This window comes from Canis aureus, chromosome 13 (assembly GCF_053574225.1).
Source record: "Canis aureus isolate CA01 chromosome 13, VMU_Caureus_v.1.0, whole genome shotgun sequence".
Classification (NCBI taxonomy): domain Eukaryota; kingdom Metazoa; phylum Chordata; class Mammalia; order Carnivora; family Canidae; genus Canis; species Canis aureus.
Window position 1 is genome coordinate 13676285 of NC_135623.1, and position 27647 is coordinate 13703931.

At 50.9% G+C, this 27647-nt stretch overlaps 1 protein-coding gene across 2 annotated transcripts in view; it reads left to right on the plus strand.

The window, feature by feature from the left end:
- The first annotated feature begins 14093 nt into the window (after nucleotides 1-14093).
- DLGAP3 (DLG associated protein 3) overlaps nucleotides 14094-27647 on the plus strand; it is a 62126-nt gene continuing 48572 nt past the window's right edge. Inside the window, exon 1 of one of the 2 annotated variants that reach the window (XM_077844829.1) lies at nucleotides 14094-14230. The gene's annotated coding sequence lies outside the window, so the exon portion shown is untranslated. Of the gene's footprint in view, nucleotides 14231-18043; nucleotides 18497-27647 lie in introns of those variants that run through there. The other variant, XM_077844828.1, reaches the window with a different exon arrangement.

The following is a 27647-nucleotide window of genomic DNA, read 5'->3' on the forward strand; positions in this document are numbered from 1 at the left end:
CTGTTAAAGATGAGAAAAATAAAACATAATAGAATAATTTCAATGGATTAAAATATATAAAATACATTTAAATCTATGAGTTTGTAATGATCCTAAAAAACCTTCACTGGTTACCTTTGGAATATGCTAGTGAACCATTACTTTTATTTGATCATCTTAATTTTGTATTGGGTTAAAAAAGACACAGTAAAACGCATCTTAAATATATAGATCTTAATATGTACAACCTAAATGTACAACCTTAAATGTGTAAATTGATGAAATTTTACATTTATATATGTCTATGTAACTATCACTCGAAAGAAGGTATAAAGTTCTCAAGTCATTTTTTAAAAGATTTTATTTATTTATTCATGAGAGAAAGAAAGAGAAAGAGAGAGAGAGGCAGAGACACAGGCAGAGGGAGAAGCAGGCTCCATGCTGGGAGCCTGATGTGGGACTCGATTCCCAGACTCCAGGATCATGACCTGAGCCAAAGGCAGACGCTCAACCGCAGAGCCACACAGATGTCCCAAGTTCTCAACTCTTAATGTGCATATGCATCAACTGGTGGTTTTCAAGTTCTGATTCAGTAGAACTGTTGTGAGCCCTCAGGTCCTGCATTTTTAAAAAATTTTATTTTTGTTTATTCATGAGAGACACAGAGACAGAGGCAGAGGAAGAAGCAGGCCCCTGTGGGGAGCCCCATGCGGGACTCGATCCTAGGACCGCAGGATCACAACCTGGGCCGAAGGCAGGTGCTCAACCACTGAGCCACCTGGGCGTCCCAGGTGATGCATTTTTAGCAAGCACCTGGGTGATGCTGCTCCTGCTCGTCTCTGGACCACACTCGAGAAGCAAGGCTATGAATTCTCCTATGTTGTAGTTTATAGTAATAGTTTGTTTGGTGCTGAATGATTTTCATCTGTTAAAGGAATGAATATTCGTACCCATATGGATGACGGACATTTGTGTTTCCAGTTTTAGGCCCTTATGGATTAGATAGCTGTGAACATCCTTGTACATGGCTAGGTGCACTCGGTTGGTGGGGAGGATAGACCTAGGAGTAGAATTGCTGGGTTATAAGGTCTCCATATAGCTATCTCTAGTAGATAGATGCTGTCAAACGGTTTTCCAAAATGGTTGTAACATTTCACTCTTACCAGTAAGGCATCAGGTTCCGGTTGGCCCACATTTCACCAACACTTGGTCTCGTTCTTGTTAAAATATAGCCATCCTGTTGAGTGTACGGCGGTATCCAGTTGAAGTTTTTGGCTAGTGAAAGATCCTCTTTGCAGAAATGCCCACTCGAGTCCCCCCCCCCCCCCATTAAAATTTGGGCTTGTTTTTTGTTGTTGTTGTTTCCTTTTGTATTTATTTTTTGTTTGTTTGTTTGTTTTTTGTTTCCTATTGATTTGTAGAGATTCTCCATATATTCTGTATTTGAGTTTTTTTTTATTAGATTACAAATATCTTACAAATATCTTTCCCCAGTCTGGTTTAACGATCTTTTAATGAACATAAAGTTAATTTTAACAAAATTCAATTTGTATTTTTTTCTTCAATGTTTGAAAGTTGTGGTAAAATACACATCACGTCAAATGTGCCATCTACACCATTTTTAAGGTCACAGTCAGTGGCATTAAGCACATTCATACTGTGGTGCAACCATCACTACCATCCGTTTCCAGGACTCTTTCCCCTTGCAAAACTGAGATCTCATACCCATTAAACAACTACTCCCCATTCTTTTCTCCCCTCAGTCACTGGTGATCACCTTTCTACTTTCTGTCTCTCTGATTTTGACTCCTGTTAGTACTTCATGTAAGTGGAATCAGACACTGACACTTAGGGGACAATAACAGTATTTGTCTTCCTATGACGGGCTTATTCACTTAGCATAATATCTTTCTTTGTCTCTTGTAATGTTTTTTGATTTAATGTTTTTGATATTAGCATGGCCCCTCCTGCTCTTACACCGACTGTCCTCTCTTGTGTTTAGTTGCTTTTTGTAGTGAAATGCTTGCCATTCTTTTCTCATTTCCTGTTGTGTATATTTTAGAGCTCTTTTCTTTGCGGTTATTATGGGGATTTCATTTACAAATTTAAAGGGACAGCACTCTAATTTGAATTTATACCAACTTAACTTTAATGATATACAAAAAGCTCTGTCACCGCTGATTTAGGTTGTTGATATCACAGAATTATATCTTTACATACGGTGTATCCCCAAACAGGAACTAATAATTATTTTAAATGCATTAGTCTCCTAAATTACATGGAAAACAAGATTTGAAGTCACAAACTAAAGTTCTAGTAATACTAGCTTTTACACTAATACTTTTTTCTTTAAATGTATTGGTTTCTGAAATCATGTAGAAACAAACAAAAAATGCAGTTACAAACCGTTGTTACAATAATACCAGCTTTGAGTTCCTTTCATTTCAACCTGCAGGACTCCCTTGAGCATGTTTTTTTGTTTGTTTGTTTGTTTGTTTTTTCAGAGAAGGTCTAATGGTGACAAACTTCCTCAGCTTTTGTTTATCTGGGACTGTTGTAATTTCCTCTTCACTTTTATTTTATTTATTTTTTTAAAAAATCTTTTATTTATTTGAGAGAGAGAGAGAGAGGGAGAAAGAGAAAGAGTGAGCACAGGGTGAGGGCCAGGGACAAGCAGAGTCTGTGCTTGAGCGCAGAGCCTGAAGTGGGGCTTAATCTCATGACCCTGAGATCGTGACCTGAGCCCAAACCAAGAGTCGGATGCTTAACCAGCTGAGCCACCCGGATGCCCTCACCTCCTCACTTTTTTTTTTTTTTTAAGATTTTATTTATTCATGATAGACATAGAGAGAGAGAGAGGCAGAGAAACAGGCAGAGGGAGAAGCAGGCTCCATGCAGGGAGCCCGATGTGGGACTCGATCCTGGGTCTCTAGGATCAGGCCCTGGGCTGAAGGTGGTGCTAAACCACTGAGCCACCAGGGCTGCCCCTCCTCACTTTTTAAAGATAGTTTTGCCAAATATAAGATTTTTTTATTGACAGGTTTTTTTTTTTTTTTTTTCTTTTAACACTTCTGATATATTGACCACTCTATTCTGGTCTCTAGAGTTTCTGATAAGAAATTTGCTTAGGGGACGCGTGGGTGGCTCAACAGTTGAGCACCTGCCTTCGGCTCAGGGCATGATCCCGGGGTCCTGGGATCGAGTCCCGTGTCAGGCTCCCTGCATGGAGCCTGCTTCTCCCTCTGCCTGTGTCTCTGCCTCTCTGTGTCTCTCATGAATAAATAAATAAGACTTTTTTTTTTTAAAGAAGAAATTTGCTTAGGAGTGTATTGAGGACCCCTTGTAATGTGACAGGTCACCTCTCTCTTGTGCCTTCACAATTCTTAGTCTTTATCTACGGGCAGTGTGACTATAACGTGTCTCAGTATGGGCCTCTTTGAGCTCATTGTAGATTGGTTGAACCTCTCAGATATTTATATGCGTGTCTTTTACCAGATTTGGGGAGTTTTCAGCCAATATTTATTCCAATATTTTCAATATTTCAAACGACTTTCTCTTCTTTCTCTCCTTCTGGACTCCCCCCGCCCCAATATATATGTTGGTTCCTTTGATAGCATCCCACGGGTCCCTCAGGCTCTGTTCGTTTTTCTTCCATCTTTTCCCTTAGCCTCAATCCCTTCCATGTCTTACTTCCAAGCTCACTCTTATTTCTTCTGCTTGCTCAAATTTGTATTTGATTGACTCTAGTGAAATTTTCATTTCAGTTAGTGTATTTTTTATCTCCAGATTATCTTTTTAGGTTTTCTCTCTATTGACATTTCCATTTTGTTCATATATCATTTTCTTCACTTTCTCCACATCTCTCTTTAGTTTTTTGAGCATCTTTAAAACCGTTGTTTTAAAGTCTTTGTTTAGGGGATCCCTGGGTGGCTCAGCAGTTTGGTGCCTGCCTTTGGCACAGGGCGCGATCCTGGAGTCCTGGGATCGAGTCCCGCATCGGGCTCCCGGCATGGAGCCTGCTTCTCTCTCCTCCTGTGTCTCTGCCTCTCTCTCTCTCTATGTCTATCATAAATAAATAAATAAATCTTTAAAAGAAAATAAAGTCTTTGTTTAGGGGCGCCCGGGGAGCTCAGGGGGTAAGCATCTGTCTTCAGGCCAGGGCGTGCCCCCGGGGTCCTGGGATCGAGTCCCACATCAGGCTCCCTGCATGGAGTCTGCTTCTCCCTCTGCCTGTGACTCTGCCTCTCTCTCTCTCTCTCTCCATGTCTCTCATGAATAAATAAATAAAATCTTTAAAAAAAGTCTTTGTCCGGTAGATCTACCATTAGATCTTATTCAGGGAGTTTCTGTTGACTTATAATTTTTTTTACTTATAATTTTTCTTTGAATGGATCATACTTTTCTGTTTCTTTGTATGCTTTGTGATATATTGCTGAAAACTTGACATTTGTGTCTAATAATGTGGTAACTCTGGAAATCAGAGTTTTCCCCTAACCCTAGAGTTTGCTCCTTCTTCCTTCCTTCCTTCCTTCCTTCCTTCCTTCCTTCCTTCCTTCCTTCCTTTCTTTCTTTCTTTCTTTCTTTCTTTCTTTCTTTCATTCATTCTTCCTCCTTTCCTTTCCTTTCCTTTCCTTTCCCCTTTCCTTTCCCCTTTCCTTTCCCCTTTCCTTTCCCCTTTCCTTTCCCCTTTCCTTTCCCCTTTCCTTTCCCCTTTCCTTTCCCCTTTCCTTTCCCCTTTCCTTTCCCCTTTCCTTTCCCCTTTCCTTTCCCCTTTCCTTTCCCCTTTCCTTTCCCCTTTCCTTTCCCCTTTCCTTTCCCCTTTCCTTTCCCCTTTCCTTCTTTCCTTTCCTTTCCTTTCCTTTCCTTTCCTTTCCTTTCCTTTCCTTTCCTTTCCTTTCCTTTCCTTTCCTTTCTTCCTTCCTCTCTCTCTTCCTTCCTTTTTTTCTTTCGAGAGTGCAAATGGGGAGGGGGAGGGGGTGAAGGGGAGAGGAACAGGGAGAGAATCTTAAGCGGACTCCATGCTGAGCACAGACCCCAGCAGAGCTCAGTCTCACTGCCCTGAGATCATGACCTGAGCCAAAATCAAGTCAGATGCCCAACAGACTGAACCACCCAGGCACACGCTCTCCCCTTTATTAAAAAATAAATCCTTATAAGCTGTTTCTGTATCAAGGATCGACCTGAGAAGTAAACTTAAGGTCTTCTCAGCCATTTTCTGAGCCTGTGTCTTTTTTGGAACATGCACAGTGACTATCTAGTTTCTCCTGTATATGTAGTTGCTTTTGAACATCTTAGACTTTAATGTCTGGTTCCCAAAGAGGGAAAAGAGGAAAATGAAGGGGAGAAAGGCCCCTTAAAATCCCTAGAAGTCACTTTCACCAGGGTATGGGGGTACGTGTCTTGCAACAATGGGGGGAGGTCCGACAACAACGGCTACCTCCCCTTTGTCTACATCCTGTTATTAGAAGGAACTTTCAGTGGTCAGAGCACAGATTGCTGATATTTGGAGGAAAGGGTCCTTTTGGCACCCTGGCGCCTTCAGGCTGCTTTAAGAACATATGCACTGCTGCCCATCAGGTCGCTGGAGATAGGAGATAGGCACATGCCACTGGGCTAAAATTGCTGAAATTGATAGCAATTTACTGTCTACATTTTTCCTGGAAGTTGCAAGCCTTTCAATAAACTGCAGAATTCCAAAAATTGTTAAATCAGACAGATTCACCAATGCAATTGTTGCCTGGTTGAAGAGATAGGTTTTTGGTGCTTACTACTCTGTCATCTTCCCAGAATCCTTCTGTCAATATTTTATTATATGGTTATTATCTTTTGCATTCTGCTTAAGAAAGATTTGCCCACTTCAAAGTCATAAAGATATTCACCTATATCTTCACCCAGAAGCTTTAATATTTTACCATTCATATTTAGGTCTGCAATCCCTTTTGAATTTTTTTTTTTTTTGTAGTCAGGTTTTTTGTTTTTTTCTTTTTCATATTTTTTTAAGGTCAAGGTTTATTTTTAACCAACTCATTGTTTTTCTTTCTTTTTTTTTAATTTATTTATGATAGTCACACAGAGAGAGAGAGGGAGGCAGAGACAAAGGCAGAGGGAGAAGCAGGCTCCATGCACTGGGAGCCTGATGTGGGATTCGATCTCGGGTCTCCAGGATCACGCCCTGGGCCAAAGGCAGGCGCCAAACCGCTGCGCCACCCAGGGATCCCTCATTGTTTTTCGACCTTAAAACTAAAGGAAACAAATCAAGCGTTTTCTTGCTTTTCCTATATGAACTATACATTAGAGTAATAAAATAATTGAGAAGTTTCTCTTCATAGAAGTGTTCCAGCTAATAATTGAGGAGGGAATTAAATAATTGGCATGCCACCATTTTGCAACCTTTAATGCATAAGAGAGCCATCATGAAAGGAAAGATTACCAGACACAATATATCTGCTGATGGAAACAGACAACACTATATAATTTGCCCTCAAATTGAAGTTGCATCTGATCAGACCTCTAGATCTACTTGCCAATTAATAAAAAAAAGGAGGGATAGAGAAATGTGATAAATAATTTTGTAAGCAGAACCCACAAACTATAGGAAATTCTCAAGACAAACTTCTTTTTGCCACAAATACATTTGCTGAAAAAAAAAAGTGGAGAGAGGGAATCTATATATTAAAAAGACTTAAGTGACATCACTCAATTACAGTATATGAGAAAAATCAGAAATTTGACCGCATATTTTAATAGATTTTTGATGATATTTGATGATATCGAGGGATTATTGTTAAATTTTTAGATGTGATTATCACATTGTAATTATATTTAACAAAAATGCTTGTATTTTAGAGATACATACTAAAATGTTTATTAACAAGATATGTCTGGGACTTGCTTCAAAATAATACAAAGAGAGAGGGGAGTGAAAGATATGTATTAAACAAGATTGGCTTGGAATTTCTAATAATTGAATTATTATAAATAATAATTATATTATATTATTCTGTCTTCTACATTTTTGGTGTGTGTATGTGTGTGTGTTTGAAATTTATCATGGTAGAAAGTTTAAAAACTATGCCTTAATCATTCTTGATTGTTTACTTTTCCATATTGATTTTAGAACCAGCTTATCAAATTACATGGTTTTTTAATTGAAATTGCATTGAATCTGAGGATCAATATGAAAAGAATCAATATCATTATAAAGTTATAATTTTTAAATTCATGAATGTGAATTATCTTTCCATTGATTAGGTCTTTTAAAATGACTTTCAGTAACTATCTATACTTTTCTGTATCTTAGATTTATTTCTAAATATATAACATCATTGTAGATATTGTAAATGATGTACATTTGCAAATGACATATTTTGCTAATGTGCTAATGTAAAAACATGCAAATGACTTTTGTATATTGATCTTCTATTCAGGCACCTTGCTAAATATAGTTTCTTTTTTTAAAAAAATTTTATTTATTTATTCATGAGAGACAGAGAGAGAGAGACAGACAGACAGACAGAGAGGGGCAGAGACACAAGCAGAGGGAGAAGCAGGCTCCATGCAGGGAGCCCAATGTGGGACTCAATCCCGGGTCTCCAGGATCATGCCCTGGGCCGAAGGCAGCGCTAAACCGCTGAGCCACCTGGGCTGCCCTAAATACAATTTCATCTAACAATTTTTTAGATTCTTTTGTATTTTCCAAGTAAACAATATGTCATCTGAAAATAATGTTGGTTTTATTTTCCCTCTTTAATCCTAACATGCATGTGCCTGATGAAGTGTCTTAAAATACTTAAAGAAAATTTTATTGGGCTACAATAGATATGAAAAAAAACAAATCCACCACCATAGTGGGAGATTGCAATACTTTTCCTTAAATCACTGATAAGTCAAGCAGATAAAAATCCACAAATGATGTTGAAGATGTGAACAACAAAATTGAACAGCAGAGACTTGACGTATACATAATTCTGCTTCCTACAATTAGAGAGTACAAAACATTCTCCAGAACTGTCTTAATTATCTATTGTTGCATGAACTCAGTAGTGTTAAAAAAAAAAGGCATTTAAAAAACATCTCAATGTCTATGGGTGAGGAATTCAGGAGAGATTGACTGGATGGTTTTAGGTCAATATTTCTCATGAGATTCACAGAGATGTTGTTAGTGATTACAGTTATCTGATGGCTTGACTGAAGCAAGAATATCTGCTTTCAAACTGATTTATCCACATAATTAGTAAGTTGTTGCTAGTGGTTGGAAAGAAGCCTCAGTTCCTCCTCATGTAGGTCTTTTCACAGGTCTACTGGAATATCTTCATGACATGGCAGCTGGTTTCCCTTAGGGTGAGCAACTTCAGACAGCAAAGTGGAAGCTGCAAGGTGTTTTATGGCTTAGCCTCAGAAGCCACATGCTATCATTTCTGCAACATCCTATTGCTTGTCCATATCAGCCTTATTATTCAATGTGGGAGGGGACTACCCAAGACCATTAATGCCTCGAGATGAGAATAATTGAGGGCCACCTTAAAGACTGATAACCACAAGCACATGTGTTATATTTACAAACACTGATTATATACTAGTCACAGAGCAAGTTTCAATAAATTTCAAAGAATAATGATCATACAGGCAAGGTTCTTTGATCACAGTGCAATTAAATTAGAAGTTAGTAACAAAAATATACACTAAATACTATTTGTAAGTGAAAAACACTTTCAAATAACTCGTGTCAAAGAAGAAATCATAATGGATATTTTAAAGTACTCAGAACTGAATGATAATAAAACATGTGAGATACAGTGAAAATAGTTCTTCAAGGGTAATTTATAGCATTACATATTTACATTAAAAAAGAAGAAAAGCTGAAAATTAAGAATCTAAGTTTCCAATTTAAGTGGTAAGTTGAAGAATGAGTAAACCCAAAGAAAGTAAAAGAAAGTAGGTGATAAAAATAAGAGCAGAAATCAAGCAATTAGAAAAGCTATAGTAGAGAAGATCAGCAAAACTAACAAACTGACTCTTTACAACTATTAAAATATGGATGAATCTCTGTCAGTGGGAATCACAAAAATAGAGAAGACACATAAATATTACAAGGTGGGCACGATTACAGGGGAAGCAGAGATTCAGATGATAATGAGAGAATTTTGTCAACAACTTTATGGAAACACATTTGAAAACTTAGACAAAACAGACATAGTATTAGAGAACTATAACTTATTAGAACTGACTCACAAAGAAATAGAACACCTGAAATAGTCCTTTAAATAGTCCTGTTAAAGAAACAAGCAATAGTGAAACAAAACAAAAAAACTTCTGTAAACATCAGTTCCAGATGGTTTTACCAATGTGTTTCACCAAACTTAGAAATATCAGATCCTTCCAACCTTAAATAAACATTTTTTCAGAGGAAAAAAAAATAAGATAGTACTCTCCCAACTCATTCTATAAAAGTAGAATCATTTAAATATCAAATTCTAATAACAAAAAATGAAAACATCAGGCTTGTTTTATTCATTAATATAGATGCAACAATCTATATAATATGTGTACAATAAATCATAAAGTTCCTTGATTAAGTTGATTTTACTTCAAGAAAGCAAATTTAAATATCAGGAAAATCTCTAAATGTAATTGATCACAACAGATTACAGGAGAAAAATCATATATATGGTCCCTTAAAAGATGCAGAAAAAGCTCTTGATAAAATTCAATGTACATTTAGTTAAAATTTTAGTAAATTGGAACCAAAATTGAACTTCCTTTACTTGATCAAGAGAGGTCTCCAAAAACTAGAAGAAATACCATCCTAGAGAAGAAATGTCAGAGCATTAAAATTACAAATAAGACAAACATACTCACCATCACCCCCTTCTTTCTAACGTTGTCCTTTAGGACCTGGCCAGAGCAATAAGAAAAGGAAAATATGCCAAAGGCAACAGTTTTATTTTATTTCTCTAAATATATTAAACATAATTATTTTATATTCTGTGTCTCACAGTTTTGAGTTATTTGCAGATGTCTTTCTGCTATTTGTTGTTTTAGCTGGTTCTTGTTCTTGATGCCATGTTTCCTTGTGTGTTTGGTGATATTTGATTGTGTTAGCTCATTTCCTTTGGAACTTTATCTGTGGAATTTACTTGAAGCCTGGGATTTATATTGGCTTCTGCAAGGCACTGAGGGCACTAGCAGTTTGGGGCCATTTTATACTAAATTCTTGGTTTGAGGTTTTCTGGATCTCCTAGATCTGATCGCCTATGGTGTGAAGTCTAAGTTGTAGGTTTGGAATCTTAGGAGGTGATCCTTCTTTCCTACATTCATCACTATTGCTATGGTTTAAAACAGTAGTTTTCTGGAGCACCTGGGTGGTTCAGTGGCTTAAATGTAGGACTCTTTATTTCGTCTAAGGTCATGATTTCAGGGTCATGAGATAGAGCCCTGCATCAAGCTCCCTGCTGTGGGGAGTCTGCTTAAGATTCTCTCTCTCCCTCTGCCCCTTCCCCTGCTCTCTCTCATAAATAAATGAACAAACAAACAAATAAATAAAATCTTTAAAAAAAAAACCCCAACAAAACCCAATAGTAATTTTCTTGCAATTTCCTGGGTGTAGGTTGGGGCAAGTTTTTTCTAGTTCACCTGTACCTTAGAGTAGAAGGAGCTCTTTGGGAGCGTGCTCTTTGGGATTCTAAGTAAATGCAGGGGAGTGTTTGCCCAACTTGGGCAGACCCTTTGCTTCATCTTCTTTCCCATATGCCCTGAGAGATCATGAGAACTGAAGTTCAATTTCATCTGTTAACAAGTACCCTTATATCAGTTATTTATTGCCACAATATTATGGCATAACATAGCATTAAAAGATTCAGTGGCTTAAATTAATAATGCAAGAGCCATCAAATCCATGGAACGGTTCTTCTCATTCAGCTGATCTCACTAATTTTTTTTTTTTTTTTTTCTGATCTCACTTAGATGTCAGTCAGGTATCTACCCCTCTTGCTCCTGGCTGGGCCCTCTTGTGTTTGGGGGTCAGCTGGCTATACCTGACCGTGAGATGATTGCTCCGATGGTCTTGGCTTGGAAAGCCTGGCTCTCTTGCACCTTGTCTCTTGTCTCCAGCAGATTATTCTAGGCTTATACTCCTAGCGGAAGCAAGAATTAAAGAGAAAGAGTAGAAGTATGCAAACGCTGAAGCTTAGGCTTAGAACTGGTCCACTAGGATTTCCTCCCTGTTCTGTCGGTCATAGCAAGTCACAAGTCAGACAGGTTGAAGGTGTGGGAAAACAGACTATCTCTTGGTGCAGGGAGTTCCAAAGTCTTATGGCAAAGGACCCGGATTCAGGGAGGAGTGAACTGGTGCCATTTTTACAATCAGTGGATCTCAGCCCCCAAGACTAAGGTCGGCTTCAGTGTTCTGCATACTTCTCTGATTATGCCTTTGCTTAGATTTTGGCTGGGGTGTTTATTTTCTTGCCAGCTCATTGATGCATTTAAGAAAATTAAAACAATTTTTTATCTCTCATTGTTTAACACTTACCACGTTTTCGGTGGAAGGATCAATAAGCACCAGCCCGTCATATTGCTAGAATGACCGTTTGAGGAGTTCTGGTCCCTGCATGTGTGGGGTTCTCGGCCCTAATTCTCTCTCCCGGCTTGGAAGTCTCCAGTGCCTCCTTTACGTTTCCTTACTTCTCTGCCTGCCCCTCTTCACTGAGGCAGGGCTCACTGTTGCCTCTAGACTCAGAGTATCTTGTGCCCATCTCTGTGGAGGCGTGGAATTCCTAACATAGCAATCATAATTTGTGAAGTGCAGGGCCCCTTGTTAAGAAATCATTAAGAATTTCGAGACGGTGACAGGAGAGCATTAAACCAAGAGTGGGGCCTTTTTAAGTGTGGGGCTCTGTGTGACTGCACAGCTCACACTCGTTCGAAGCTGGCCCTGGAAGTAATTATTGGTTTACATCTCTGTCTCCCTTACACATCACTGGACGGCTGTGAAAGCACACTGCCCAGGGTAAACCTGTCTGATTAATCTTAATCAGTAAATGGTTGTTGAATTAACAGATGAAAACTACATCATGTTCTCAATTCTAAAACACGTCAACCCTTGGATAACAGCCTTCAGAGAAAAGCAGAAAACCGTATTGAAGGTCCCTATCGGTTGCAGGACGCGTTCCAATTTCAGAATAGCTAACAAAACGTTCATCTTAGGACTCAGAAACCACGGTGGTGCCCTGGATGTCCTATGTGATGGCTGGTCTTATCCTCCACGGAAAGCAAAGTGGTTCTTTCAGTTCTAAGGTGGGTTCCTGGGACCAACTTTCCACTTTCTTTTCTGTTGTATCTGGTTTTGCCTGGTCCCTGGGCTGGAAATGAGCTGCAACCTTAGCTTAGATTGAAAATTCCTGATGGAAACGCTCCCGTGGGCCGCAGCGCAGGGCAAGGTAACCGTCCTGCCCGGCCCCCATCCCAGAGTCTAGATTTCCTTGGGCAAGGGCTTTCCACACTCCTTCTTTTTTTTTTTTTTTTTTTTTTAATTTTTATTTATTTATGATAGTCACAGAGAGAGAGAGAGAGAGGGGCAGAGACACAGGCAGAGGGAGAAGCAGGCTCCATGCACTGGGAGCCCGATGTGGGATTCGATCCCGGGTCTCCAGAATCGCGTCCTGGGCCAAAGGCGGGCGCCAAACCGCTGCGCCACCCAGGGATCCCTCCACATTCCTTTTTGTCATTTATGTCATGTGGGATCTTTAAACAGTTCTCTGCAGGAAGGGGAAAGGGCTTACTCCCAGTTTTAACTTTTCTGGAGCCTGTGACTCCTACTTTCCCCGCCTCAGTTTCTCCCTTTATACAAGGAAGAGAGCCGGCAACCCCAGAGGGGGACCGGGCAAAGGGGGTAGTTGGGTGAACGTGGAGTCACAATAACTTGAACGTGTGTCCCTGGAGAGGAGGACAGCTAGGACAGCTGGTCTCCGAGGCTCCCGAGCCCTGGCTGGGGACCAGAACCGGCGGAGGCAGGCAGGGCGGAGGGGGGCTCCAAGCAGCACAGGCTCCCCCTTCCCGGCGCCCGCCGCACCCCGCGGAATCCGAATCCAGGACCAGCCCCTCCCCCGCCTTCCAGCCCCTCCCCCTGCGGCTTCCCCAGGCCCCCCTCTCCCCGCCTCGCCCAGCGTCTCCCGGGCGCTGGGACCGACTCCAGCCGGGAAGTGCTGCAGTCAGCTCTCCGCCTCCGGGCTGGACTGTCCCCTGCCCTCCCCGCAGCGCCCCGCACGGCCCAGGGCCCCGAGGTGGGCGGGCACAGGGGCTGGGGGGCCGCCGGCCGGCAGGTGGCCTGGGCCGCGCGGGTGTCAGGCTGGGGGGCCCCCGGGCACAGCGCCCCTCCCCGGCCGCGGCTGGGGGGCGGCCCGCGGGGACCCCAAGAGCCTCCCGAGGGGATGCAGGGGGGGGATACGGGGGACCCGAAGAGCCGCCCGAGGGGATGGGGGGGATGCGGGGGGACCCGAGGAGGCTCCCGAGAGGATGGGGGAGATGCAGGGGGGGATGCAGGGGGCGGACCTGAGGAGCCTCCCGAGGGGATGGGGGGACCCGAAGAGCCTCCTGAGGGTATGGGGGGGGGATGGGGGGAGACCCGAGGAGCCTCCCGAGGGGATTGGGGGGATACGGGGGGACCCGAGGAGCCTCCTGAGGGGATGCGGGGAGGGGGATACGGGGGGGCCAGAGGAGCCGCCCGAGGGGATGCGGGGGGGGATGCGGGGGGGGATACGGGGGGGATACGGGGGGGCCCGAGGAGCCTCCCGAGGGGATGCGGGGGGGCTCCCGGGTGACACCCAGGCTGTGACCTGCCTCGGGGGGCGCGAGCCCTGTGCCCGGGGCTGCCCGACCGTGTCCCCGGCTGCGCGTGGTGGCGCCGCGGTGGCTGCCCGGGCCCGCGGCGCGGGTGGTCCCGGGGGGAGGGGCTGGCGGGGAGCCCGGGCCGCTGCGGGGGCAGGAGCGCGGCCGCCTCGGGCCGGGCAGGCGCGCGGGGGCGGGGGCGGGGGCGGGGGCGGGGGCGGAGCGCGCGGGCGGGATCCCCCCGCCTCCCCGTCCCGGTCCCCGGGAAATCCAGCCTCCGTGGCTTGGCCGCCTCCCGCTCCCGCGCCCGCAGCCGCCCGGCGCTCGCTCGGGGCTCCGCAGCCGGCGCGGCCCCTCCGCCGGGGGCTCCGCAGTGCCGCCCCCCCGCCGCCCGCACCATGGCCCCCGGCCGGAGCCCCAGCCGGGCCAGGTAAGCGCGGGGGGCCGGGGCCGCGCCCTCGGCAGCGCCCCCCAGCCTCGGCCTGGCTGCGGCCCCGGCGCCGCCCACGCCCCGGGCGCCCGCGGCCTCGGCTCCGGGCCCGGGGAGGGGGGAGGGGGCGGGGGGAGGGGAGGGGGGAGGGACGGGGTTGGGGTGGAGGGGAGGGGTGGAGGGAAGGAGGGAGCCCTGGGCCGCCCCCCCCGCCCCCGCCCCTGCAGGCGGCCGCGGCCTGACCCCGAGCAGGGGGGCGGCGGGAGGGCCGCGCGGGGCCGAGGGGGCTGCGGGCCGGCGCGGGGGGCTCGGGGGGCTCGGGCCGCGGGGGGGGCAGCCCGCCGGCCGCGGGGGCAGCGGTGGTGTCGGGGAGACCCGGAGAGAAGTTTCCCCTGCAGGTGCGCGAGTGTGCGTGCGTGTCACGGTGCCCGCGGTGAGTGTGCGAGTGTCCCCGCGTGGGTCTGCGGGCGGCCGTGTGCGCGGCGCGAGCGTGTCCGCGGGTGTGTGCGGTGTGAGCGTGGAGTGTGTCGCTGTGTGTGTCTGTAGACATGTGTGTGAATGAGCGTGTGCGCGGCCGCCACGCGTGCCTGTGTATGTCCCTGCGAACAGGATGTGTGTGTGCCCGTGTGCCTGTGTCTCCGTGAGTGGTCCGGGCATCCGTGGCCTGTGTGTGTGTGTGTGTGTGTGTGTGTGTCAGGCTGTATGTGAGCAGGGCTCACTCTGAATCACAGCACCCGGGCTTTGTCCCTCCTTCCCCGGGGACGGGGACGGGGACGGGGACACCGCGGGCGCTGGGAGGCCTGGCGCTGGGAGATGAGACTTGGCCCAGGTCGGGTCATCCCTCCGCGCCTGCGACTCCTGCCCCTGACTCAGGCAAGGGCTGCGCTGCGTTCCCCACCTTGAGGTTCACCTTCACCTCCCCAGGGGCCACCCCCCACGATGCCACGGCTGGGTCCTTGCTGCCTGTGGGGCCCCGGTGGTCGGGGGCCCGGGGGGCGCGGGAGTGTGTGTGCTGCTAAGAATCTTGGGGCCTAGGAACTTGTGTCACCCCCGTGACGCTCACCAAGGGCCCCTTAGTGCCAGGAGCTGAGGAGGCCAGGTGGAAGCTGCTGTCCTGTTGTTAGTCATCAGAGCAGGTGGCTGTCTCCCAGACTTCCAAGTCCTAAATTTCCAAGTTCTGGGTCATTTGTTCAGGCCCTTGGCTCCAGGTGGGTCTGTGCTAAAGCTTTTGAAGTAAGAATAGTAAGAAAACAGTGCCTTTGTATCAGTGCAGGGCTTTTGAAAAACTAACCCCCCCTCACCTCCTTCCTCTTATCCCCCCAACAGCCTCAGGAAGCAGGCAGGCCCGGTTAAGGCTCTGAAAGGGCCAGGATTCAGCTGTTTTTGTTTTTTGCCTACAAGAGCAGCAATTTCACGTAGTTTGGCTTAGTATGATGCCGGTTGACAGATGAGGGTGTTGAGGCTTCAGAGGTGAATGGCGGTTCTCCGGATTGCCCCCTGCTAACCAGCGGGGCAGAAGGACTCCAACCCAGGTCTTGGGGTGACTCGCAGAGTTGGGCTGGGCCAAGGCGAAAGAGTGGCGCTTCCCGGCGTCTTCTCTCAGACCCTGGGCCGCCGTGTCTCCCCCCACCCAGCGTTCCCTGAGTGCCGGGGCTACTTCTGCACCCAGCTGCCAAGGCCTAAAAGAGAGATTGGGGGAGAAGAGAGGAGGGAGGGAAGGGAGAGGCTTCGTGAGTTGGCAGTGAATCAGGGTCTAAAAAGGGAGCTGGGAGGGCTAGGGTGGCAGGTGTTTCTAAAAGGAACATGAGCATAGGATGAACAGCCTCAGACGCAAGCCCTGCAGCCCCCACCCTCAATGCCCCCACTGATCCTGCACGTGGTGCCCACTGCATTTTATGCCAGGGGGCTCCCGTCCAAGGGGTGCGCTTGCACGGAGCTGTGGAACGGCGGCCGGGAGAGGAACCTTGGGACTGACTTGCTCTAACCTCTTGATTCTAAAGTGAGGGCACCGAAGCCCAGAGAAGGGCGCGGACTTGCCCAAGGTCAAACAGCAAACTTGCGTGTTCCTGGCGAGTCTCAGCCCGGAAACTTTCCAACCCTGCGCGTTGCTTTCCATTCCTGGACCCCCTGCCCGCCCCAGTCTATGCCCGTCAGAGCCGAGCAGAGGGGGTTTCAAAGACCCAATAAGCCCGAGGCTGTAGATCCTTTAGCCTGGGACCCTTTATAAAAGAGAGGGCCAGGGGTTGGGGGTGGCTTCGCGGCCATGCCCACCGCGGAGTAGGCCACGGGCTTGTCCGGATTCCTGCGTGTGAGGGGCCGGATCTGCTGAAGACCAGACTCCTAGACTCTCCGTGGCGGTGCCTGCTTTCTTTCAGCTGCCGCCTGGCACCTCACATCATCTCTCTCCAGCTGATGTTGGGGCTCGAGCTGGCCGGGCTCCATCTTCCTTCATCCCACCCAGTTTCTGATGCATTCCGCCTCTAGCTGGCCTGACAGTCCTTATCTCATGGGTTCCTGTTGGGTAGAGAAACTTCTGGGGCTTTTCTGGTTTGGGGAGGGTCTGTAGTTACCCTTAAACCCTTTCGAATCACACTTTCCAGAAACCTAGGGTAAACGCTAAGATAATTGTCCCCATTTGCCAGATGGGAAGACTGGAATTCAGAGAGGGGCCTTCTTTTTTTTTTTTTTTTTTATTTTTTTTAATTTTTTTTTAATTTATTTATTTATGATAGTCACAGAGAGAGAGAGAGGCAGAGACACAGGCAGAGGGAGAAGCAGGCTCCATGCACCGGGAGCCCGATGTGGGAATCGATCCCGGGTCTCCAGGATCGCGCCCTGGGCCAAAGGCAGGCGCCAAACCGCTGCGCCACCCAGGGATCCCAGAGAGGGGCCTTCTATTTGGTGTTTTTTGGTGTTCTATTTGGTGTTTTTTTTTTTTTTTTTTTTTAATTTTTTCTCTTAATCTGCTAAGATCAGTGGAAGAGTTTCTTGGAGTGAGGGGACGAGGCGAATCTTTTGCCTAGAGGGGCTCCTACAGACCCCTTCCAGGGTCTTGCCGTCTCCGCCGTCAGGAAGCCTTCCCAGAGTCTGATTTGATTCCCACTTGGTGGAGTCAACTGTTGTCTCAGTGGGAGTTGGAGGACCAGCTGCGTGCCCTCCGCTGTACAAGCATCGTGTCTTGCTGCCTTCTTTGCCCGCCTGCCCCCCCACCCCAGCCCCAGTCTGAAGACTGCTGGCTCAGCGGGCCTCCTGCCGCCTGGGGAGTCTGGGTTTGAGCTGGGGCGAGGCAGCGGCACCATCGTTATGGTAACGAGCTGCTAGCTCATTGTTGCTAATAACTCGTCAAGTCCCTGGGCTCCGAGGCAGCCTGCCTCCCCACCAGCCCTTGTCCCCAAGTCACAGAAAGGAAAAGTGAGGCTGCGAGAGAAGGGCCGATGAGTAAGGGTGTCTGGGGGGAGAGGATGGCCTTGCCCTTGGGTCACTTGGGGGCCGATTTACGCGTGGGATTACATAAGTTTGTGTAGGATCTCGCCTGGGCTGTGACATGGGAATCCACCCAGAACATACTTGCACCGACCTGCACATGCTAGCTGACGTGTTCATGTGCTTGCCCAGCAGCCCACATGCAAAACATGCTTCCGAGCATCAGAACATGCTTGCGCCTGAATACTTGCTTCTACCATCTGCACATAAGGCACCCAAGAAATCTGGGTTTGTGGGGGTGTCCAGGTATGTGGGTGGGGATCTGATCCTTTTTTCTGATGCGGCTTCAAAGTGTCTTGTTAACAAAGGGCCAGAATGGTCCCGGGGTCCCTTCTTCCTCCCAGCCAAGAGCTCAGAATGGGAGCGGGCCAGGAAGGAGGCGGGGGGCTCAAGCTCCCAGCTCCTGCAGGCTCCTGCCTCTGTGTCCTTTGAGCTCAGGTACCCCCTGCCCCCCTCACTCTCTGTTCTTTCCCATCCTCTCCTCTTCCTATGTGTAAATATTAAAGAGCTGAGCCTGCAGGGCTGATGTAGACATGGGGAGAGAATGAAATTAAAAAGGATTCCCTTGCCCCCATCCCGACACCCCCACCCTGCAGTCCCCCGCTCCTGCCTCCTCCCCTTTTTCTTCTCCCCTCCCCTCAATCAGTGCTTCCACATGTCTCTCCTCCCCCCAGTCCAGATGGGAGCTGGCTCCTTCAGAAAGGGGGCTCCGATCGGGGTGTGGGGAGCTACCTCTCTCGGCCTCCCCCCACCACATCTGCCTACAGGGCTGGGAGCCCCCACGTGAGTATTTCTCTTATCTTCGGGGTGGTGGTTAAGAAGGAAAAAGTGGTTTTTAGAGCCAGCTGTGAGTGGCGTTGAGAGGCTCTGGGCTGAAAAGGAGGTGGGTGGGGTCCTCTCCCTGGGCTCCCTCAGGGAAGCCTCGTGGCTGGGTTTCCTTTCTCTCTTTGGACACAGAGGCGAGGGAGCGACAGCAGGTGCTCCCGGTGGCCAGGAGCCGAGCGTGGGGTGGGCAGGGGCTCGGGGGCTCGGCGGGCGCGGTGGGGGTGTCAGGCGGGCGCCCCGGGGCGCAGGCTCTCTGGGAGCTGTCCCGAGTGCTGAACGGGCTCGGTGGGGACTGGCTCCTTCCTGGCCTCGGCCTCAGGGCTGAGCGGCGCTGCGCTGGGGCCCGTGTCGGGAAGGGGACCGAAGGGGACCTGGCGGCGCTCGGGGCTCACTAGCAGAATTCTCCCGGATGACCCACTTTCCAAGGACGGAGCCTGTGCATGGGGAGATAGATTTTGGGGTCCTCCCTGGGGCTTTAGGCCTCAGGGTTAGTTATTAGCCGTATTTTGGGGGGGAGGCCTCCTCTCTTCCTGTTCCAGTCCCCTCACCCCTCTCCCAGACCACTTTTCCGTGAGTGTGGGGGTGGCCATGGAGGGGGGTACCGTGGCGGGCGAGCTCACTCTTCTTCTGCATAGTTTTTAGTGCCATGAGCTTAGGGGTATGGACACTGGCTTTTTCTCCTCCCGGGCCCCCGAAGTTCAGGCTCAAGGCAGCTCTGGACTGGGAGAGCTTAGGTTTTGCGAGTTAGGCCTGGGGGTACACAGAGCCCAGGAGTTCGGGACAATTTGCTCCACTGCGTGGCACCCCTCTGCCCAGCATACTTGGAATCGAGACAGGGGACAGCGAAATATTCTGCAAGCCTGCCTCCTGTTCTCTGCCCACCCTAACCACAGCTCGGAGCAGCATTTGGGAGAGACTTTTGTTGGGGAGGAAGATTTCCAAGCAGAGGATTCAAGGAGTGGGTGGGGTTGTTCAGTGCCATGGAGCAGAGGAGGAGGCTACTGGAGACAGGGCAATGGGGAAAGAGGAAGATCTAGAGGAAGAAAAACCCCTTCAAATTAGGGGGTAGGGTCCAGGTTTCGATCCTCAGCTTCCTTGGAAATCTTTTCCCCACTAACCTAGCGTCTCAATTTTCTTGTGCTTTGTCTTTGTAACTCTGAAGGGAATAGAGCAAGGAGTCATTTCTCCAGGTCCCTTCCCTTGTCATCCCAGGGGGATGAGAGCCAAATGTCAGGACATGCAGATGAGACTGTGGGGAACAACAGGCAGGAAGGGTTGATGGCAGCTTCACCTCCCAGCCCCAAGAGCACAATCAAATATTCAAATGGGATCCTTCTTGAGGGGAGAGCAGAGAAGGTTTCCAGATGATGCTGGGCAGAAACTGGGTGTGGCAGGGAATTCAAGGAAAGGGGGGACGTATCCAGGGACCCCAAACCAAGCCAGTTTGTTCTTTCCCAGATGTGACTTGTAGTTAATAAGGAGCCCATCACCCATCATGTTTTTGATGTAACTCATCAGGATGATTCTTCCCTTCTCGCTGCTTGGGAGGAGCCGAGTTTTCCTATGCTGTGGGTGCTGGGAGGTGGTGGGTGTGGGTGTGGGTGCCTGTTTGGGGAGGGGAGGTGTTTGTGCTCCACTCAGCTCCCTCCGTTACATAACAGCTTTGATAAGACTTTACTTTGGAGCTGCTGCTACTGCCTGAAGCAGTCACCCCTCCACCCCCACATGCAATGCTGGATGTCCACCCCCCTCTCCCTGGCCCCTTGGAGAGTCCTGCTATCCATGATCTAATGTTCCAGCAGCCACTTTCCTGCTAGGAGGTGTCTTCAGTTCCCCTCCCTGCTCCCTACCCAGCTCATGGTTTGTTTTATTTTTGTTTTTTGTTTTTGTTTTTTGTTTTTCTAAATACTTCTTTTGTTATCTTGAGCCAAGGTCACCATCTTTACATTTTTAAGCCTTAAGGTCTGGCCTCTTTTTGGCAGGGTCCTTGGGCTGGGATGGAAGGGGTTCGCTGGACATCATGAAGTTGCCCTCTAGGGAGGAAGAGAGGGATCCCAGGAGGTTTTAGAGCCCAGAGATAATTTTCTGACTGTTCCTTCCTGCGCCCCAATAACTGTTTTGGAGTCTGGGAGTGGTGGGCCATACCCAGAGGTATGGGGAGGAAAAACTCGGGTCTCGATATTTTCTTCTTATGTCCCCCTTTTGCATTAAAGAGTTGTATGTGTATATGGGGGCGGGGTGGGGGTGGCCTCTTAGGTGGAGGAAAAAGTGCACCTTGGGATGGGTGCACCTGCTTCGTTGGTACCGATTCCCCAGGTTGTCTGAGGAAATATTGGTTACTACAGGCATGGGACAAGGGGATAACAGCCCATTTTTAGAATGACTTTTTTTTTTGTTTTGTTTTTCCTGAGCGTGGGTGGGAATGGGGTGTGTCCAGGAGTGGGGCATATCCTATTGATAGTAGGAACAACTTTCCAAATGGAGAAGTGGGAGACTGGCAAGAAAGAGAGCAAGTGCAAACTTGTGATGTCCCTTGGAGAGGATATGGACTCCTGGCTTTGTGCGTGGGATAGAAGCCAGGGGAGGGGCTGGATAGCTCTGCTGTTCCGGCGCACGTGCCTGTGAGGGGGTATGTGACTGTGCATAGGTACACACATACGTGTGAGCATGCCGTATAAATGTGTACAAACACTTATGATTTCGTGTAGAAGCGTGGACACGTGTATACGTAGGTGTATGTGTGCACGACTCTAGCGTGCATCCTTATATATATGTGACTTTGAAGGCAATGACTTAATTAAACCTGCACATGAGAGAGTGTGTGTGTGTGCTGGGATGCTCACCCAACAATGCATATATGGGAGTGGAAGTTTGCATGTGGGCATACATATGGGGACACACATGTGCATACGTGAATTAGTAGCACGTGAATTATGTACGTAAGCTGGGTCATGTGAATAAATGTGACACAGAGAGAGAGGGAGGGAGGGAGAGAGAGAGGCTCTGAACACTGGAGCTGCCCAGAAGCTGTTTTCCCACATGCTTAAATTTGATCCACCCTGATGCCTGTGGCTCTTCTCCAGAAAGCAGCCTCCTTGAGGTATCTCCAATTCTCAGGTCACAGGGACCCAACTGTTCCTCACTACCATCCACATGGTGGGGGTTTGCAGAGGAGAAGCCTACACAGGCCTTGGACACAGCTGAGTGGGGGAGCCCAACCCAAGGCTATCGGAGGCTGGGGTGCTCAGAAGCGTGTGTGGGGAAAGAGTATGGGAGCTTAAACCTCGACATGACTCGAGACATTTTGAGAATCGAGGGGAACGAGTGGGGCTTGGTGGGTGAAGGGGGCAAGGATAATAGAGAGGCCCAAGTGTGCATGAGCCTCACACTCGCGGGGCAGGTGGCGGTATGTGTGTACGTGTGCATGTGCATACCACCTGTCCGAGTTTTCATACGCCGCTCTTGGCATAATTGCACTAAGGTGTACGCGCATGAACGGATTGGCAGGAATGTGTGCACCAACACGGGGATTTGTCCGCACGTACCCGCCTGCTAACACACGTACACATGACCAGAGCGTGCAGAAGTATGTGGGCATGTGCTAACAGCGGCCTGATTGCAACCCGTGAGCGCATCCGTGTGCACCTACCTCACTCACCCACTCGCACACTAGCAGCGGCCTGCACGTGGTTTCCCTGCCACCCCCCCGGTGCCCCCCACAGTACCTCCATTCATTCAGCCAACGTTTATTCCATGCCCATGATCTGCCACGTTCTGTGCTGAACACCGGGGAGGGTCCTCGACCTCAGGGAACTTATAATCTAGAGAAGGTAAGAGACCCGCACCAAGTAAGGAGAGCGTTAGGGAAGGTTGTGTGACGCAAGTGTTCACGGGGGTGGTGGGGGCGTGGAGACCTAGACAGGGCTCGGTCAGTCCTGGGGCGGGGACGGGAGGGGTTGGTGAAGCGTCCACAGGAGAGGAGGCCTCCGAGCCGCTGCGCAACGTGAGAACGGGTGGTCCCCAGGTGGGCAACGGTAGGAAAAGGGGTTGCAGTAAATGTCCCGACTGGTCTCCCTACTTCCACCGTTGCCAGCCCCTCCTCCGCAGATCCTCCCCTGCAAAAGCAGTGAGATGAGGTCATGCCTCTCCCATGGCTTCTCGGCTCGGGGTGAGGTCCATATGCTCAGTGGGGCCTGGGTGGCACGACTGCCGTATGTAAAATAGCTCCAGTCACCTCCCCGATCCGAGGTGCCACCCCAGCCAGGGCTTCCTTTCGGTGCCACCAAGACGGTAAGCACAGTCCCACCTCGAGGCCGTCGTGCTAATTTTTCCCTCAGCTTGAGCTGTTCTTCCCCCAGATATCCATGTGATTTGCTCTCAAGTCTTTGCTCAAAAGTCACTTTTTTTGGAGAGGCCTCACCCACCGTTTACCTTAGACGTCCGCTTGCCTTTCTGTCCCCTCCCCGCACTCCGTTATCCAATCTATTTCTTATCATCTCTCTCTCTCTGAGGCAGGGAGCCGAGGCCAGGGCCCGTGCGACGCTGGGGGGCTTGGGCGCCCCGAGGGGACAGGCATCCTCTCCATCTTAATACGCGTCCTGTACCAGAAAGCGAACTTCCCGACAGTGGGAGCTTCCTGAGTCGTGTTCGCGGCCGCCCCTGCGGCGTCCAGAGGAGCATGTGGCCCTGTAGGTCCCCGGCCCGCGGGTCCCCGGCCCGCAGTTGGCAGATCACGCAGGCGGCCAGTGAGGGGAACGGCTGGGGTCGGGCCAGGCTGTGGGGCAGGGGCCCAGCTGGGAGCCCCTGCAGTGGCTTCCGAGAGAACCCAGGGCGAGGGCCGCCCCGATGCCCAACCCTGGCGGTGGAAGTGGAGGAAAGGAGATGGGACGCGTGCGCCCCCGTGCACAGGCGAGCACACGCGAGCACACACGGGCACACGGAGGTATTTTGGGCAGCCCGGTCATTGCCTTGGCCGGAGGAGCCTAAGGGGGGTGAAGAGGTCTGTGCGTCCGCAGAGTGTGGGTCGGGGACAGCCCGCTGCCAGCTGGACCCCCTCCGGTTGACCTTGGCTGACCCTTCTCCCTTCCTCTGGGATCCCGTCACCACCGCACCATGCACCCACCCCTGTGGCCGGTGCGCGGGGGGGCTCAGTGATACAGGGCTCCCGCCTTGGGGAGCAGCATGGGCAACCTCATGGGAGAGTCTCAGGGAGTCAGAGCCACGGACGCTTGGACACCCAGGGACCCAGGGCCCACCCTGGAGCGGACCGGAGCCCTGAGAACCTTCAGCTCAGGCCCGGCCCAGGGGCCCAGGCCTGGGTGGGCGGGCCCGGTGTGCCCGGTGGGGCCGTCCTGGGTCCTCCCTGCGCCATCCTGGGTCCTGGGCCCACACCCCTGGTCGCACTGGGCCATGTGTGGGCTCAGGAGCACTGGGCCTCCCCAGGCTGTGACGTGAATTCAGTCGTGTGGGGACACCCTGGGGAAAGGGACGGCGCTCCAGAGGACCAGCCGGGGCTAGGGGGCAGGGAGGGGGCTCTGGGGCGGCTCCACTTTGGGCCATCCGGCCTCTCCCCAGAGGCCTGGGGTCGCGCTGGGGTCGCTCGGGAAGGACGGGCTTGGATGTCAGCCGGGAGGGGACCGCGGTGGTGGGAGGACTGGCCCCACAGCCGCAGCCCGTGCCCGCCGGGTGCCCGCCGGGTGCCCACTGGGTGCCCTAGGCCCAGTCGCAGGGCCTTCGGCCAGGCTCCTGCATCCGGCTGGGGCGGGGGCGCCGCTCCCCCCACCTGGGCTCGGGGCTGGGGGCTGGGCTCAAGCTGCCGCCAGAGCCGCCCACCTGCCCGCGGTGTCATGGCAACGACTCTGCCCACGTGGACGCAGAGGAAGGGAGAAGAGAGGAGGTATCACGACAGCCGGGAGGATGGGAGGAGGCTCCCGGCCTGGGCGCTCACCCGCCGGGCAGGGGGCAGGAGCCGCTGCGGAGTGCAGTCCTGGGGCCTGGGGGCTGCTGACGGCCTCGGCCTGTGGGGGGGGGAGCGTGCCCTGGGGGAGCTGGGCTGTGGATGTGCAGGTGTCGCCTCCCCTGCCCTGCAAGTCCTCTCCGCCCTGCAAGTCAGGCCGGCGCCTGGGGCTGAGGGGATGAGAGCCCGACCTACTTCTCCATTTTCTCACTATTTTTCAAAAGGAAAATGACCCACTTTTCAGCCAATGGGACTGGGGCCTGCTCCCAGGCCGATCCCGAGCCCCCCTGCCCAGGCCTCTGCCCCGGCCTCAGCCTGCCGGCCACGTGCTGGACCCGCCCCCAGAGGGAAGCAGGTGCATCTGTGCGGAGGGTCCTTCCCTGCTGACCCCACCTCGGCTCCACCTGGGCGGACCCCAGAGGCAGCCGCAGCCCCAGGCAGCCTGAGCGTCCTGCCTGCCACCCCCAGACCCGCGCGGGACGCATCCGTGGTGGGACAGGAAGGCCCTGGGGAGCTGGGGGAGGCCCGCCCTGTATGAGTGGGTGGTGCTGTGCTTCTTCTTAAGCGTGGAAAGGGACAGCCTGTGGCCCTTGAGGACTGTGTCTGTCTGTCTGTCTGCCTGCCTGCTGGAGCTCCTCCCAGAGAAACTCCTAGAGGGTTCTGTTCTATGCCTCCCCTCCCAAGCCCTTCCCTCTCTCTACGATATTGGTCTGGGCCTCAGAGCCCCCTCCCTCCCTCGGCTATATTGGCCTGGGCCGGCTTGGGGGGTGATTAGGGATTTAATTATTTAGTTTCTCCAGCTCAATAGATTAATTCCATCCATCACAGGCAGGCTGAGCCTTCTTCCCCTTTCAGGGCCTCCTGGCCAACCCCAGAGGGAGGGAGCATCATTGCTCACCTGGACCTAGTACAGGGTCTGGGAACAATGGACACAGTCTTGTTGGGGAGGATCTGGTGCATGACATTGAGCAGATGTGGGTGCCTGCGTGATGTGGGGCGCACAGATGTATTTGTTGTGTGGGGTAAGCACGTGAGTGAGCGGGTATGTGAGGTCTGTACCTGTGCAGCCTCCGTGTGGACAAGCATCACTGTCCGTTGGGTAAAAGTGCAGAAGTATGTGACCCCTTGTGGGAACAAGTTAGCGTGTATCTGTGCACATTATGTGCTGGTGACTATGTACACGACGAGTGCCATGCGAGTCGTGCTGGGTGACCTGCCCAGCCTGCTTTGTAATCTGACTTTGGATGAGCACATATGTTAAGCTGTGAATAAGCGGCCTCGGCAACATGTGCCTGTGTGCGAGGGAGGGATGGCGGGGATGGAGGCTTTCTCAGGCCGAGTGATGAGTCAGGGCACACTGGGGGTCCCCCTGGGGGCCTCGTCAAACCGCTTCGGTCAGAGAGCCGGGCTCCTTGGGGCCTGCTTGGCCTTGGTCTCTCAGTGGTGGAGAATGTTGGGTGCGGACTCAGACCAGATGCCAGTCCCTCTTCCGCCACCTCTGTGACCTTGGCCGCTTTTCGTCATGTTTCTAAGCCTCACTTCCCCATCTGTAAAACGGAAGTAAAAATGCTAGCTTCCGCAGAGGCCAGTTCGCAAGGGCTGCGTGGAGAAGTGCGTCCGAAGCGCCGGACACGATGGCTTTTTAGTTGCGGGTATTCCGAGCGCCGGACCATGGACTCCAGAGTTGCAGGGCACCAGAGGTGGTGTGTGTGACACGTGTCAAGCGCTTGAATCCACTCTATAGCGTCTCCCAGAGCAGCCCTGCAACCTCCGCCTCCGTGCCTCGCCGGGTCCTCAGGGAACCCCCCACCCTGGAGCAGCTGCGGCTGCTGGGCCCTTCTGGCGCAGCCACCGGCAGGCATTTCCCTCCTGCCTTCTTCTTGTCTCCTCTACAACCTGTGCCCCAGCTGAGGGGTACGAGCTCTCGATGGCTCAGTCACTGATCCTGAGCGTATTGAGCACCTACTGTATGCCGGGTCTGTCCATACTGAGACAGATCAGATGCATCTGGTTTTCCTGGAGCTTACGGCCTGCAAGCAAACGTTCGCTCTACTGTGCTGAAGCGTGGGACCTAAGAGGAGGTCGCAATGGCTGGGGCTGATGGGGAGGGCGCTCATGGGGAAGTTTTCTTGGGAGGAAGGAGGCCTGCACTGCATCAGAGGTGAAGCTGGGAGGACAGGCCTTCCCTCTGGAAGGATCTCCTCTCCCCATGCTGTCTGCCCCTGTGGCCGTGGCTCCTGCTAAGCCCAGAAATCCAGAGAGGAGAGCAGAGGCTGAGGTAACCCAGAGGCTGGGAAGGGTGGGAGGTGTTACCCCCTAAACCTGGCACCCTGCCCACCAGCCAGGCTCCATGGGGCCCCGTGGACTAGCCCTGTGCATGACCTCCCTGCAGGAGAGGCCCAGAGGAGGAGACGGGCCCCAATGTGGACAGCTCCCGTCTACAAGTTCACACAGGTTGCTTACAGGACAGGGTGCTAACCCGGGGGGCCGACCTAAATTTTGGACTCCATCGGACATCTGGGCCACAGGGCCTGGGCTGGCTGAGAAGCTGCTGCCCAGTGGACCCTCGCCACGGGCTTGGGATCCTCCCTGTTGTTCTCTCATGTCTCTAGCAGGATGAAGTCTGGAGGCCAGAGCCCCAGCGGCCCAAATGTCATCAAACACATACAAGTGAAGGGCGCTGAAGTCAGGAGAAGCCAGTGTATGCAGGGAGACCTGTGTGTCAGTTGCCTTGGATAGATCAACTTCTTTTGTCGTTGTGATGGCCTTAGGAGGTTTATTCTCCCCATTTTACAGATGAGCAAATTGAGAATCAGACAGATGGAGCGGTTTTCCAGGGTCATCGGGTGGGCTGTGATATAATAGTTGGAGGCAGATGCCTGTCTTCTCAATACCCAGCAGTAAGGTCCCCGGGCCTTCCCTTCCAGATCCCGACCGAAGAGAGGCACCATCCCTGGCTGGAGGGACTGGTGGGGCCTGCAAATCAAGGCCTCTGGTTGTCTCAGATGCCACCATCTTTGGCCACCAGGGCTGCTCTGCTAGTTTTAGCAGCTCGAGGTGCAGGAGGCCTCCAGAAGCAGCTCGGGCACACCAAGTCCCGGGTGAAACGTGAAACAAATGAATTTTCAGAGCACCTGTTTCTGATCCCAGTCC